Source organism: Achroia grisella, unplaced genomic scaffold, assembly GCF_030625045.1.
Source record: "Achroia grisella isolate CSIRO2021 unplaced genomic scaffold, CSIRO_AGI_Agris_v1 utg1419, whole genome shotgun sequence".
Taxonomy (NCBI): domain Eukaryota; kingdom Metazoa; phylum Arthropoda; class Insecta; order Lepidoptera; family Pyralidae; genus Achroia; species Achroia grisella.
Window position 1 is genome coordinate 429,076 of NW_026712630.1, and position 16,420 is coordinate 445,495.

The following is a 16,420-nucleotide window of genomic DNA, read 5'->3' on the forward strand; positions in this document are numbered from 1 at the left end:
TTACCATAAGGGCACACGGGGCCCAGGGCCCCCATTCTCAGGAGGCTCCCGAAGGACTGACAATTTTTCGCACACAATTAATCTCAAAAGTTTTTGTCGTGCACACTATACTTCTTTTCACAAATCAGTAATGTTATCAGAAGGTATTTACAGGGCATAAACTACGCTGTTATACCGATTACTTCGCATATGTTCTTATACCTAATGATTTTTGTCTTAAAGGGCCCCGAATTCTTGTGTGCCCAAGGGCCCCAGCCTAGCTTTAGACGGCGGTGGATATGACTTAATTTATTTAAATAATAAATAATAATTGGCATATTCGTTCAGAGTTATTATTATTATTTAATAAAGTCAAAAGTTTTAGATGACTCTACATAATAAGTTTACCTACCTAAGATATATAATTAAACCTGAAGAGTTTGTTTGTTTTTTTCGAATTGAAAAAATATGTGTTGGTTGGTCTATTTGTCGAGGCTTTAAGGTATATAACATTACGCTACGACCAATAGGAGCGGAGCTGCAATGAAAAATATTGAAAAAGGTGGGGAATTGAAATACAGACGAATTTGGCCGTATATATATATATACATAGCTGGACACCGTTAATCAAATAGTTAACTTCGTTAATCGTTAATTCGCTACAAAAGAAGTTAGCTTCGATAAACGTTAAATCTCAATATGGCAATAGAGGAACTACCGTCGGTTCTCTAAAGTGTTTGTTAACGGTGTTAGTATAGTTAGTATGTTAGGTAACGATATTCAAAAATCTCAAAGCGACAGCCATTGTTATGTTGTTATTCAAATACAAATAAATAATTGTTATCAATAATTTTATTTGCAGTCTGGTACAGTAGGTGTATATGTATATATATATATAATATCTATTCACATGTCTGTTTTTATCACCGATATCAATCTCGACTCGTTGTTTAGCAACACTAATACAGATAGCAAAAAAATTAACGTTTATTCAGTACTAGCTACTCGCCTTGGCTTCGCACCCGTGCGACGCCGGGGCGAGTAGTTGTATACAATAGTACATGTATTATATATGTAAACTGTCCTCTTGAATCACTTAAAAAAATCGCTTCAAAATCCGGTGGGTAGATTTAAAAATTTAAGCATACATAGGGACGGACAGCGACAGCGACTTTTTTTATATTATGTAATGATTCCATAATACAGAGTGAAATCTGCTATAAAAAAGCATACAATAATGTTTTTGTAGAAAAACTTAAAATTCATATCGCTGACAATATTATCTGATTGCACTAAGAATGAGTGCGTAGCGATTTTTTAATTTTAAATCATAGTCAATTGGAATATTATCATATACGTAGTGCTATAGTGTATTTTTTTTTATGGATGATAATGGAATGGTGCACCCGCCTGCGCTAACGGTTTACGCTGGCGGGGCACTAGTGGATGATGATAAGATGAGGTCAGGTCATTACGCTGGCGGGGCACCAGTGGAAGATGATAAGATGAGCATGAGGTCAGGCCAGTTAGCCTATCGTGACAAATTCAACAAGAATTTATCACAATGGTTTCCAGTTAACCGCGTGGGGTCAACCATTAGTAACCCTTTCACCCCGCTGTTAGTGTGTTTATATGACACTTACCATTTACTATCAGGCGGGCCTATATATGTATAATATATAATGGCCTATGCGTCTATTATAGAAGATTTATGGCGTAATGGTCCGTGAACAGCTTTTTTCGTGGCTGTATAAACCGATACGAGAACGGCATGGCCTACCACAGGCCCGGCAAGGGAAACCATTGGCAGTAGTCTGTACTGAGCCGCCTAGGTGGCGCTTCCGTCTCTTGTCAGCAAGCCTTTGAAGCCAGGCATCATCGCAAACCCTTCGACCCTCCATTACGCGTTTGCGCCAATCTGATTTATTGGTTGCGAGCTTTTCCCAGCTACGGTGGTCTATTTGAAATGTGGGCATGTCACGTTTGGCGCAATCCTTAAAGCGAAGCAAAGGCCTCCCTACATCTCTCTTTGCATTCGCTATTGCACCGAGCAGAACGCGTCGTGGTAAACGAGAGGGTTCCATTCTGTGCACGTGCCCTAGCCAACGTAGACGCTTCTGTTTAAGAAATGCAGTCAAGCTAGGCAGCTGTGCGAGCAGGCGGGCCTACTAGCCATTTTAATGCAATATAAATTTAAAAATAGGTAGGTTGCAATTGTTTTGTGGACGGTACTACGGTACCACGAATGTGTGTCGACAGAGCGGGGCGCGGCTGGCGTTGCGTGCGAGATCCGTGTGTGGTGACCCCACCTATTATATACTTACCACTTACCACTTACCAGTTACTGCAGCCCCCACAACACACGGGCAGATATAACGACACATATATACATAGTGTGTTAATTCATACTTTATATATTATTGTTTTGATAATATGCAATTAAAGAGCTCGAAGTTTAATATATATTCATGTAATTTTTAGTAATAAATCCTTACTCCTTATAAATATTATAAATGCGAAAGTAATTCTGTCTGTCTGTCTCGCTTTCACGGCAAAACTACTGATCCGATTTAAATAACATTTGGTACACAGATAGTCTATATCCTGAGAAAGGATATAGGCTATTTTTAAATGCGAAAAAATGTTTGTAAGGTGTTGATAGGGGAGATGCAAGGTTGTATGGAAGAATTGTCATTTGAAATTATAAGCTTCTAACTTATTTTTTAGGCTATTGATTGATTTGGATGGAGTTCTATATGGAAATTCGTCATTGTTGAAGCTAGAATATTTTTTTTTTGTTATTTGGTTTTTATTGTGTTAGATTATTAATTAATTATTTGATCACTATTTTATGCGGACGAACTCGCGGGTACAGCTAGTATAAACAAGTAAGGAGCCAACAGAATATCAGCGCTGCAGAGTTATCTGTAGTATTATGCTGAGTTGGCTGCCATTTCACTTTTGCGGCACATAAAGTCACCTACATTTCTTTTATTAATTCATGTTTTTTCTGTATCTCATGTACGTTATGTGTCTGTAATTGTGAATAAAGAATATATCTATCTATCTAAAAAGTAATGAGATTTCAACGTACATTCAATTTTAGAATGTTTAACGTTGGTATGTTGGTACACATGTCAGATTACTTAGCCCACTGTAGCAAATTCTACAGGAATATATGACGATGGTTTCCAAGGGTACCGCTTGGAAGGCAACGTGGCAACTGGGCTGACTCATCCGTCATACTCGTGAACAGGTGCTGCTTGTGGGGACTGGTCTGTTCGGGTTACGATCACGAAAAGAATATGAGCTGTGTTTCTTGTCAGTTCTTCTCATCTTGAAATCATTCCGAACTGACGGTAGATTTGACATATCATAAGAGACTGTAACAGACCTACATGAATAAAGATATTTTGAATTTGAATGGGCTAATAAAAAAATATTAGCCACATTACTAATAAATTACGTTCTCTCCAGACATTCTACTTAATTTATAGTGAACTAGCTTTTGCCCGCGGCTTCGCTTGCGTTAATTTATCCCCTTAGGAGTGGATTTTACCAAAATTCTTGTAAACGGATGGGTGTACCATTATATCAAAAACTAGCTTTTGAATGGAATTCATTTCATTCATTTCGTTCATTTCGTTCATTTCGTTCATTTCGTTAATTTCGTTAATTTCGTTAATTTCGTTAATTTCGTTAATTTCGTTAATAGTTAATTTATGCATTTCGTTCAAATCTCAGCCCAATCGGTTTAAAATTAACAAAGTTTTATACAAACTTTCATCCCCTATTTTATCCCCTTGGGGGTAGAATTAATCAAAATCCTTTCTTAGCGGATTCTTTTCATTCATTTCGTTCATTTCATTCATTTCGTTAATTTCGTTAATTTCGTTAATTTCGTTAATTTCGTTAATTTCGTTAATTTCGTTAATTTCGTTAATTTCGTTAATTTCGTTCATTTCGTTCATTTCGTTCATTTCGTTCATTTCGTTCATTTCGTTCATTTCTTTCATTTCGTTCATTTCGCTCATTTCGTTCATTTCGTTCATTTCGTTCATTTCGTTCATTTCGTTCATTTCGTTCATTTCGTTCATTTCGTTCATTTCGTTCACCTCATTCACCTCATTCACCTCATTCACCTCATTCACCTCATTCACCTCATTCACCTCATTCACCTCATTCACCTCATTCACCTCATTCACCTCATTCACCTCATTCACCTCATTCACCTCATTCACCTCATTCACCTCATTCACCTCATTCACCTCATTCACCTCATTCACCTCATTCACTTCATTCACCTTTTCACCTCATTCACCTCATTCCATTCAAAAAGTTACGTATGTTTGCGAGGTGAATCCACTGAATAGGTCCCTGCTCAGCATAATGCTGCAGCGGAAGTCAATGGATGAACGGATGGTCCATTGCTAGCAACGGTGCTAGAGATCCCGAAGAGCAACACACAAGTTTCTTGCTCGTTCTTTTTGTGTTGAGTCTGCGTTCCGAATGATTGGTAGAATAAAAAAAAATGTGACTATTCAAAAGTGCATATATTAAGTTTATTTGAATAAAGATTATTTCTATTTCCCGGTACATTTATGTTGTTTCATTTAAAAAATGCAAAAGTCTGGCAACATCTGAAACGTCAAACTAAATTAAACCTAAACTAAATAATAAAATGTACTAATATTAAGAGATATTTTGGAGCCAAAAGAAGAGAGAAAAGATTTTTAGTAGCTGTGACGTGGTCGAGTGGAAAGTAGTCATGCTCACTAAAATGTCCAGACATGTGGTGGCCCGGGTCATTGGGCTCCCTAAAATATGGTCGAGCGCTGTGATGGCTGGCTCATCCGTCTTACTCGTGAACTAGTGCTGCTTGTAGGGACTGATGCTGATGCTCTTATCACTACGACTGATTTAATCTTATTGTGTATTTATATTTGACCTAAAAAAATTAGTGCTGGTTGGTAGTTTGTATTCACACGTTTCGACTTGTAAATGTAAACTTACAAGGATTATTTAAAAGAGCAACACACAAGTTTCTTACTTATTCTTCTTGTGATGAGACAGCTTTCCCAACGAGTGGTAGATAAAAAACAAATTGTTATGACTATTAAAAAGTGCTTATATTAAGTTTATTTGAATGAAGATTATTTCTATTTCTATTTCTCGGTACTAACAATCCCAACAACCTACTACCTACCCATAGCGCCCAGTAAACTAGAGTTTTGGCAAACTCATCTAATCCAAAACTCTCGGTCTTCAACCCGCGGCCCGGGGGGGAAATGGGATTGTTAATAATGTGGACTGATGATCTCATTGCCAGCAATGTACCATGTCAGGTTGACCTCCACGCGGTTCCCCCTGGAAACCATCGTGATAAATTTTTGGTGAATTTGTCACGATGGGCTAACTGACCTGACCTCATGCACATCTTATCATTCTCCACTGGTGCCCCGCCAGTGTAAACCTAAATTAGCGCAGGCGGGTACACCATTCCATTATCATCCACAAAAAAAAAACCCGTGGCCCGCGGACCGCTTGCGGCCCGTTGGTGTGTTTTCTGCGGCCTGTCAATAGCATAAGCCCACTATCAATAATGACAAATTATTAAGTAATAAAAAGTGCATTTAATATAAAATAAAATAAATCCTTTGTTAAATATCCTACGATTTATATGTTGATAAAAATAATAATAAGAGTTTATAATACCAATATAGCTGTATAGGATGTTCCTTAGTGTGGATAAATTCATAAAAAATAGTAAAAAATATTTTGGCGCCAAAATGTAAACAACAAAATTTAAAAAATACATAATAATATATATACCATAAGCGAACTATAGAGAAAATATATATATTGTCATATTTATTACTGAAATACAGGTTTAAAAGTTTTTTTAAGTGATATAATGGTTGAAATTATTTAAGTACAGTACAAGTATTTAAGGCTTCAAAATAAAGAAGTATATTGATTAGAATTTTTCATTGAAATTATAGAAAATTCCCTAATTAAACATCCTTATAAAAATATATATGGTGCTGCTAAAATAAAGCCGCTAAATATAAAAATGTTTTTGGCCCTTGATTTCTAAAATGTTGAAGACCGCTGCTCAAAACCATCCCAAAGGCCATGTCTGGGAAAATCTAAAATGAGAAATTAGGTTAAGTATGTTATTATAACTAACACGAGTTTATAGAATCAAGGCTACTATATTATATAGAGCAGTAAACCTTACATCAGTACTGTCTGTTAGTTACATATTAATGGTTATATTGATAGTAAATTCGATCTTTACTGAAATGCATCGAATTCAATGCAAATCGAAGGTTATATTTGTATTAATTATTTGCATTTTCAAACTACATAGAATATAATAGAATAGAAAATAATTTCTTCAAATAAACTTAATTTAAGCACTTTTGAATAGGCAACATTTTTTTAAATCTACCGCTTATTCGGAAAGCTGTCTCATCACAAGAAGAATAAGCAAGAAACTTGTGTGTTGCTCTTTTAAACAATCCTTGTAAGTTCACATTTTACAAGTCGAAACGTGTGAATACAAACTACCAACCGGCACTAATTTATTTAGGCTCAAATATAAAAACACAATAAGATTAAATCAGTCGTAGTGATAAGAGCAGACCAGTCCCTTCAAGCAGCACTCGTTCACGAGTATGACGGATGAGCCAGCCATCAGTGCGCTCGACCATATTTTAGGGATTTTCCATAAACTATGGAATCCTTTCTATCTATTTACTAGTTGAGCCGCGAAACTTTGTCTGCATTATTTGACATTTATATTTCGCCTAATTTAGAAATTCAAATTCATATTCAAAAATCATTTATTCATGTAGGACATTTTAGCCGCTTATGAACGTAATTTTTTTTATATTATAATATCCCTACAGTCCAGTTGAATATACAGATTCAATTTAGAAGAACTGATAAGAAACTCAATTGAATTACTTTTTTTTTAAAAGCCAGTCATTATGTTATTTACAATGTATATTTATATAGGTGTCTATGTCTAACATTAAATGAAAATCCCGTGCATGAACAACTATTGCCATGCACGCTCGTCATTCAAGTAATCGTTTAGTGAGTAATAGGCTTACATAATATCTTTTTAAATTATAGCCTGTGTTATTTTAGAATAACACGTAGGTTATAATTTAAAAAGATATATAAACTATATATCTTTTTAAACGATATATAAACTATATTACTGTAAAGTTTCATGAAAAATCTGTCAGTAGTTTTTGCGTGAAAGAGTAACAAACATCCGTACATACACAAACTTTCACGTTTATAATATTACAATAGTATGATTTGACGGCCACGGTGGTTTAGCGGTTTAGCATACGGCTTCACTTTCAATGGTAGCGGGTTTGATACTTTAAATGTCACAAACATTTGTATTCATGAGTATGATTGTATCGAACTGGTTTCTTGCCAGTTCAATACAAACAATCTTATAATTACATAAGGAATTAAATTGAATTCCTTATGTAAAAAAAAGGCCAGTTCATTTACAATGTTTATATAGGTATCTCTGTCTAACATTAAATGAAAATCCCGTACATGTACAATGAATATATTATCTAATAAGATAAATAAATAAACTATCAGACTGTTAGTACAAGTGCAACCACTAAAATTAGTGCATATGAATAATTATGTTTACGCGTCTGCGTGTTTTGTCCGGATGTGTATACAGAGTTTGGTTCTCGTCGCAGCCACGCAGTTGTTCTGGCCGTGACACGATTGGCGGGGAGCCAGGTTCAAGATCATCATATAATACCACATATTATGTTCAACATGTTTGTTTTTATGTTCGTTATATTGTGCAGTTTATTGTTTATTAAACTATGAACTTTGGCGCAAAATTTAACAGCTTTATTTATACACTAGCTGTACTCGCGACTTCGTCCGTGGAGTTTAACTTTGTTTTTCTAAAATAAAAGTACCCCAAGTTACTCCTTATTACATCAGCTATCTGCCAATAAAAGTCCCGTCAAAATCTGTCCAGTCATTCCAGAGATTAGCCGGAACAAACAGACAGACAGACAAAAATTGTAAAAAATGTTATTTTGGTAAAGAAGGCTTTTATTTTAGAAAAAAATAATTTTAGAACAATAAAGTTGAATTCCACGCGGACAAAGTCGCGAGTACAGCTAGTACAACGAAAATATACATTAATGTCGTTTCATTTAAAAAATACAAAAACCTTAATTTTGATTAAAAAAATAATGTTGATTAAAAAACAGACCATAGGCTATAATTGAAAAAGAAATTATGCGAAATATAATGACAAATGTCAAATAAATTTTCCTATCGAGGTTTTCCCACGAGACTACAGCATGGGGTTTTTCAAGAAGGGTATATTAAGGTTTCTTAAGGGTCGGCAACGCGCAAGTGATACCCCTATTGTTTCAAGCGTTCATAGGCTACGGTAACCATTTACCATCAAATGGGCCGTATGCTTGATTGCCACCATCGTAGTATAAAAAAAAATGTACTAATATTGAGAGATATTTTGGAGCCAAATGAAGAGAAAAAAAAAGAGATTTTGACTTTTTTTTCTCTTCTTTTGGCTCCGGCTAAGAGACATTTCATCATTAGTATTGTTGTATTATAATTGAAATACTGGTGACATCATTAGCGACATGATTAATGGAAATATATCATCATCTGCTTCTTCCTTATCCCATTTATTTGTGGTCATCGTAATATGTTTTTCGGTCCCATTCATCCCTGTTCGCAGTCATCGCAAGTGAAAGATGATATGGTAAGAAAGGAGGTAAATAACCTCCTTTCTTACCATATCATCTTTCACACAGTCCATCCATCTCTTTTTCGGCCTTCCTCTGCCCTTATAACCATCCACATTCATATGTAATACCTTTCTTAAAATATTATCCTCGTTCCTACGCATTACATGTCCATACCATGATAGATAGATGATTACTCTTCAACCTCTCTGACACCGGTGCCACTTTCATACTTCCTCTAATGTTCTAATTAATGGAAATATATATTATTTGAAATGTGTTTTAAATTGCTGTTCATTGTTATTGAAATTGCTGGGTATTTATTTTGATCATTGGAAATGTCAATATATGTCTTAATTTTGTTTGTACGTAATTTGTTGTAATTATGACTCAAATATATTTAATTAAATTAAGGGTACAATTGATATCGATGGTCTAGCGGTTAATGGAAAATCGTCTGTGGTCAAACATCGCGGGTTCGATTCCTCGCACGGTACAAATATTTGTAGTCATGAGTATGATTGCTTGTATCAGTTTGGATGTTATTCTGATCATCATCACCATCATCTCAATCTGGAAGACGTCCACTGCTGAACAAAGGTCTTCCCCAAAGATCTCCACGACGATCGGTCCTGCGCTGCTCGCATCCAATGCCTTCCAGCGATCTTGACCAGATCGTCGGTCCACCTTGCTGGAGGCCTTCCCACGCTGCGTCTTCCGGTCCGTGGTCGCCATTCGAGGACTTTATTGCTACGAGCATCAATATGTTACAATACAATTGCAAATATATGTTACAAAATATTTATAATTATTTTATGTTCAAATTGTTTGTTTGTTTGTAACACTTTATTGCACAATAAATACATTTAAATTAACTAAAGATACAACGATTAAAAAAAAATATATATATATATATATATATATATATATAAGATGTACAATGCCGGACTTATCCCAAATGAGGGATTTCTTCAAGTCAATCTTTGAATGACTGAAACGAATTATGGAGTGGTGGAACTATATATATATATAATATATATATATACATGACAATAACAACAAAGGAAAAAGATGCAAACGCATTGTATATATCAACTAGAATATTAAATTAATATTTAAGTATAATATATAAATACATATACCTACATATATATATATATAATAATAATTGTCTTGAACAAGTCGTTTATAAATGAGAATTTTTGGTTACTGCATAATATGATTGGGATATTGAATACAGTTGTAAGTTCATATTGTTCGTGGTTGTATTCATTTTTTTTTATGAAGTCACACATCTGCGAGACCAATGTCAATATATCGAATCATTTGCATACAATTATGGCATAGTGCCTATGAAAGGACGTCTGGCCCCCACTGTGTTTTATTGCATTCTCTATGGATTTTTATAGTGCTATAGTATTTTATTGATTGTGAAATACGAGTATATTTCTTTTATGTACATTTAGTATTTGTATGTTTATGTATTTAGTATTCCTATATTACCTATTTCTATTTTTATAGTGAATTTATATATATTTACTAGCTGTCCCGTCAAACGTTGTTTTGCCATATAAATTAATAACGCTATAAAAAAATAGAGGTTGATGATAGAAGGGGGAAAATTTAGGATTGTATGTATTTTTGTATGTTGTATGATACAACAGATAACAGTAGTGTAACTTGTGCGTTACCGACTCTTAAGAAATTAAATTAAACTGTTGGATTTGAAGGTAGTTAATTTAGTGGTAAGTTTAGAAGGTGGTATAATGTTAATAGATCTTTCAGGTGGTGACCGCGCCCTGTTGCGCCACTGTCACCATCGGCCTGCAGTTCACACCGCGCCACACGTGTTACACAACTTGACCGCTAGTGATGGGACGCAGTCGATAAAGTTTATCTTATAAACTACTATATAGGCAAAAGAAATAAGATCACAATTTTATCAATCACTTTCTTAAGACTATTCACACAGCGCCATCTAGTTATAAGATAAGCAGAGCTTGTGTTATGGGTACTAGGCAACTGATATAAATACATAGATACAATTTTTTGTAAATATATGTCTACATATAAATAAAATTGGAGTGTCTGTTTGAAATATTTAATTAACCGTTTTTTACTACATGCATGTACTTGCATGTAGTAAAAAAATATAAATACGGTACATACACCAAAATATCATTTTTTACAATTTAATGTCTGTCTGTGTGTTTGTTCCGGCTAATCTCTGAAATGGCTGGACCGATTTTGACGGTACTTTTTTTGGCAGAAAGCTGATGTAATAAGGAGTCTATAAGTTTATCGACACGGTGGGTGGCCGCACAAGTGTAGTGAGGCGGACGGTGTTTAGTGCGGCGTGCAGGGCTGCTGGGCGCGCCAGTTTGCCTTGCATGCGTGCTCACATGTTTAACCACATTGATTGTGTGTACAGACAACAAATAAATTGGGTTACTGTTATACTTATACTATAATTATATACGTACGTATGTCAGTATATGTTTTTTTTTTATAACACTCGGGACAAATGAGCATGCGGCTCACCTGATGCTAAGTGATTACCGCCGCCCATGAGCACCCGCAACACCAGGGGAATTGCAAGTACTTTGTCGGCCTTTTAAAAAAGAATAAGCTCTTATCTTGAAGGTTTCAATATCGTATCGGTTCGGAAATACCATTGCTGAAAGGTGATTCCGCAATGTGGTTGTGCGTGGCAAAAAGTTTCTAGAAAACCGTGCTGTGGAGGACCGCCATTCATCCAGATGATCAGGATGGTATTTAGTATATGTATGCAACAATGCAATGGTTGGTAATAAATATTTTCTTTCTTTCTGTATGTATTATATTATTATACTAATTTTGGCCCTGGTTTCACCTGGATAAAATTTAGCAACAATGCAATGGTTGGCAAGTTATATTTTCTTTCTGTCTGTATGTACTACTCTAGCTGTGCCCCCGATTTCACTTGTATGAAATTTATAGTCTATGTGTCATTCTGATGTATTAGCTATATTATTGTAAAGTTTCATTAAAATCCGTTTAGTAGTTTTTTTGTGAAAGACTAACAAACATCCATCCATTCTTCCGTCTATCGACACAAACTTTCGTGTTTATAATATTAGTAAGATATCCGTACATATAAATAAAATACGAGTGTCTGTTTGTAATATTGAAATAACCGTTTTTTACTACAGGCATATGAATATAAATACGTACATACACCAAAACACAATTGTACAATTGTAAAAAATGAAATTTTGACATTTTTACGATTTTTGTCTGTCCGTCTGTTTGTCCCGGCTAATCTCAGAAACGGCTCTACCGATTTTGACGGGACATTTTTGGCAGGTAACTGATGTAATAAGGAGCAGCTTAGGCTACTTTAAATTTAGAAAAAAATCTTTTAATTTCTATAAATAAACTTAGATTCCACGCGTATGAAGTCGTCCTACAGCTAGTTTTTAATATTACCAGTAAATATTAAATTTCTTGATTTAGTAGTTTATTGCTGACTGTATCCAATATAAAGCAATAATAATACATCAAAATTGTGATAATTCCATCGTATTCAGGAGTTACTGAATGGATTACGTTTTAACTTATATACAGTTCATATGAATTGTATAATTGTATGCAGTCACGATATATCATAATTACAATAATAATATAGAATAGAATAGAATAGAATAGAATAGAAAATCATTAAGCAGTTTTGAATAGTCAACAATTTTTTTTTAAATCTACCGCTTATTCGAAAAGCTGTCTCATCACAAGAAGAATAAGCAAGAAACTTGTGTGTTGCTCTTTTAAATAATCCTTGTAAGTTCACATTTTACAAGTCGAAACGTGTGAAAACAAACTACCAACCAGCACTAATTTATTTAGGATCAAATATAAACACACAATAAGAATATGTTTTTTTTGGAATGATAAACACAGCTATATCAAGCAAGTTAAAGAAAAAGTTGGAGTCGTGTCGTATCAACAGCTAAAGGGACTGATAGAAGATCGTGGAAGGTGGCGGGAGCTCCACCGACAAGAGCACAGCTCTTAATTATGAATGAATGAATGAATGGAATGGTGCACCCGCCTGCGCTAACGGTTTACGCTCGCGGGGCACCACTGGAAGATGATAAGATGAGCATGAGGTCAGTTAGCTCATCGTGGTAAATTCTTCGTGAATTTATCATGATGGTTTCCAGGGTGAACCCCGTGGAGGTCGATCCTAGTTCCCATTATTAACAATCCCCTTCCCTCCTAATAATATGGTTATATTTCAATTTAATACTTAATAATTACCATAGAAATAATGTATAAATAAATAATAATAATCTGATATAAATAGATACTTTTTTTGTAAATACATACATATTATACATAGAAAACATACAATCATACTCATGAATACAAATGTTCGCACCGTGCGAGGAATCGAACCGCGACCATCGGAAGCAAGTCGGAAACACAAACTTTAGCTAGCTTAACTTGGCTCTAGATGGCGCTAGTTTGTATTCACACACTTAAACTTAAAAATATATAGTAATAATAACATTATTTAAAAGAGCAACACGCAAGTTTCTTGCTCGTTCTTCTTGTGATGAGACTGCTTTCCGAACGAGCGGTAGATTAAAAAAAATGTGATGATTATTCAAAAGTGCTTCAATAATTTACATTGAAGCACTTTTGAATAGTCATCACATATTTGAATAAATGATTTTCTATTCTATTCTATTCTATTATTATTAATACCTCCTGCTGTTTTACAGTGAAATATTGGTATTATTTTGTCCGCGAGTCCTCATCAATAGAAAATAATCATAGGAAATAATTCTTATGCCATTAGATGTTTCTATTTGTGAACAAATGCTATTTTAATTGTAATTGTTTATGTCGTTATAATAATAATACGCGTCATTACATTTTTTTTATAATTTTAACGTTACTGAGTACAATTATGGCGCCTATTCTTTGTATGGTAACGTTAATATTTTTTATTACACTTCAATTCAGGAAATGAGCAATTATAACTTGAACAGTAACGAAATTCCCACATAAATGGTATATAGTTATTTTAGGTTATAGCAGAGCTTCCCAAACGCTATTTTTTTGCGACGCCCCTCAACCCGGCCCCAAAAATACTTACCAATTATAGTACTAGCCTAGTAATAGGTTAATAGAAAAACACTATCTGAACATTTATAATTGTTATTAGAAAATTGGAAGGTAATCAAAACATAATAATTTGTAGTCTGTAGAACATTTAGCATTTAAAAATATACCTTATTTCATTTGACAGTTCTAAATTCAAAATTGCTTCTAACAATGTTTGTTTGATTTCATTTGATTTTTATTCATTGTCTGTAGAACGATTAAAATTTAATATATACCTAATTCCGCTTGACATTTCTAAATTCAAATTTGCCTCTAATAGTGTCTGTTTGATTTGATTTTTATACATTGTTAGTAGAACGATTAAAATTTAATAATATACCTTATTTCATTTTACATTTCTAAATTCAAAATTGCCTCTAATAGTGTGTGTTTGATTTGATTTGAATTTTATACATTGTGAGTTGAACAAATGATTAAAATTTAAAAATGTACCTCATTCCGCTTGACAGTTCTAAATTCAAATTTGCCTCTAAAAATGTCTGTTTGATTTGAGTTTTATACATTGTTAGTAGAACGATTAAAATTTAAAAATATACTTTATTTCATTTGACAGTTCTAAATTCAAAATTGCCTCTAATAGTGTGTGTTTGTTTTGATTTGAATTTTATACATTGTAGTTGAACAAACGATTAAAATTTAAAAATATACCTCATTCCGCTTGATAGTTCTAAATTCAAATTTGCTTCTAACAATGTTTGTTTGATTTCATTTGATTTTTATTCATTATTTGTTGAACGATTAAAGTTTAAAAATATTCCTCATTTCGTTTTCTAAATTCAAAATTGTCTCTAATAATGTCTGTTTCATTTGATTTGATTTTTGTACATTGTCAGTGGAACAATTAAAATTTAAAAATATATTTAATTTCGTTTGACAGTTCTAAATTCAAAATTGCTTCTGTGGTACTTCAAGCGGCTAGACATGGCCGTTTAGCGCTGTCAATATGCAATCAAGCTGTAAGCCAGTACACATGGAATTACCTGTATGACCCACACATGTTCACGTACAGCGACAACGTACCAAATTCGTGTCAAGGTCTTCAACTGATTTTTAAAATAAGAATTATATTTCAATTGGCAGTTTATCCATTCGCAAACACGATACAACCCTATCGCATTACATGTTTTTGACATATGCTTGTATTTATTATGCAATTTTATGTGTGGTTAAGGTAGATAAGGTTCTATATATTTCAGTAGCTATACGAATATAAATCAATGGATTCGGACTTTATAATTATTGCTGGCAGCTTTTTTCGCTGTCACAGGGTTAACTAGTTGGCGGGAAAATGAGTTTTTATTTTTTAATTTATTACTGTACTAATGTAGGAAAAGGAAGTTAATTTTATAAGTTTTATGACTGAATCAGTATTTATAGTCATCAATTGAATAATTTGTACCTTTAGTGACTTATTTACAAGCAATAATGTGTCCTATAGATATAGAGTTAAGTTCTTATCTATTATGATTTGATATCGCGGTAAACATATTTATATTCGACCCAATTGCTTTTTTGTTAAGGAATATTTTTGTTTACACGGTTTTTGCAATAAATATTTTGTTTATGTTTACCATGATATCATAGTGTTTTTGATTATAAAAAAATGGTATAATTTATTATAGTTATTATTAATTATCTCACTACGCGGATGTCATATTATTTTTGTAATTCAAATGAACTTTTATAATAATATATTTATCACGGTACAGTTATCTGTTTATACATTATTATCGTTACACTTACATCTGATGGTCGCAGGTTCGATTCCTCGCACGGTACAAACATTTGTATTTATGAGTATGATTTTTTGTATGTATATTACGTATGTGTTTACAAAATAATTATGTATGTATTTATATCAGTTGTCTAGTTCTCATAACACAAGCTCTGCTTAGCTTGGGACTAGATGGCGCTGCGTGAATTGTTTTGAGATATTATTAAATTACGCAGACAATTAAATATTAGGTAAAAATATTTTTGACAGCGTTGTGTCTGAGTGGCTTAGTGCTCTCACTTAAAAAGATAAGATAAGAAAGAAAAAGATAGTGAGTTTGAATCTGGTCAACAAAGTACTTCACAATTTATATTTCTGACTGGTTTAGTGAAATTGTCTGTACTGTCAACGCATGACTACCACTCATGATTATTTTTTTACAATTTTTTTATACTACGTCGATGGCAACTAATCATATGACCAAGTGATTCCAGTTACATAAAAAATTAAAAAAAAAATACCGAACCCTATCGTAGTCAGCAAGCCGGTTGGGTGTAGATTATGTAACTCTTGTTAGCCAATACACAGACACACGCGTCGCTCTATTATTATATGTATATGACCTCATATAAAGGTATTGTATGTAAATAAACCGGTTACATATATTAGTTGTAATCTAAAATTAATAATAATTATAATATTGTTGTAACACAATATTTTTCGTGGAGCATGTGATGTAACGAATAAGCAGAAGGAAATTAAAAAAAAAAAACAGAAAAAG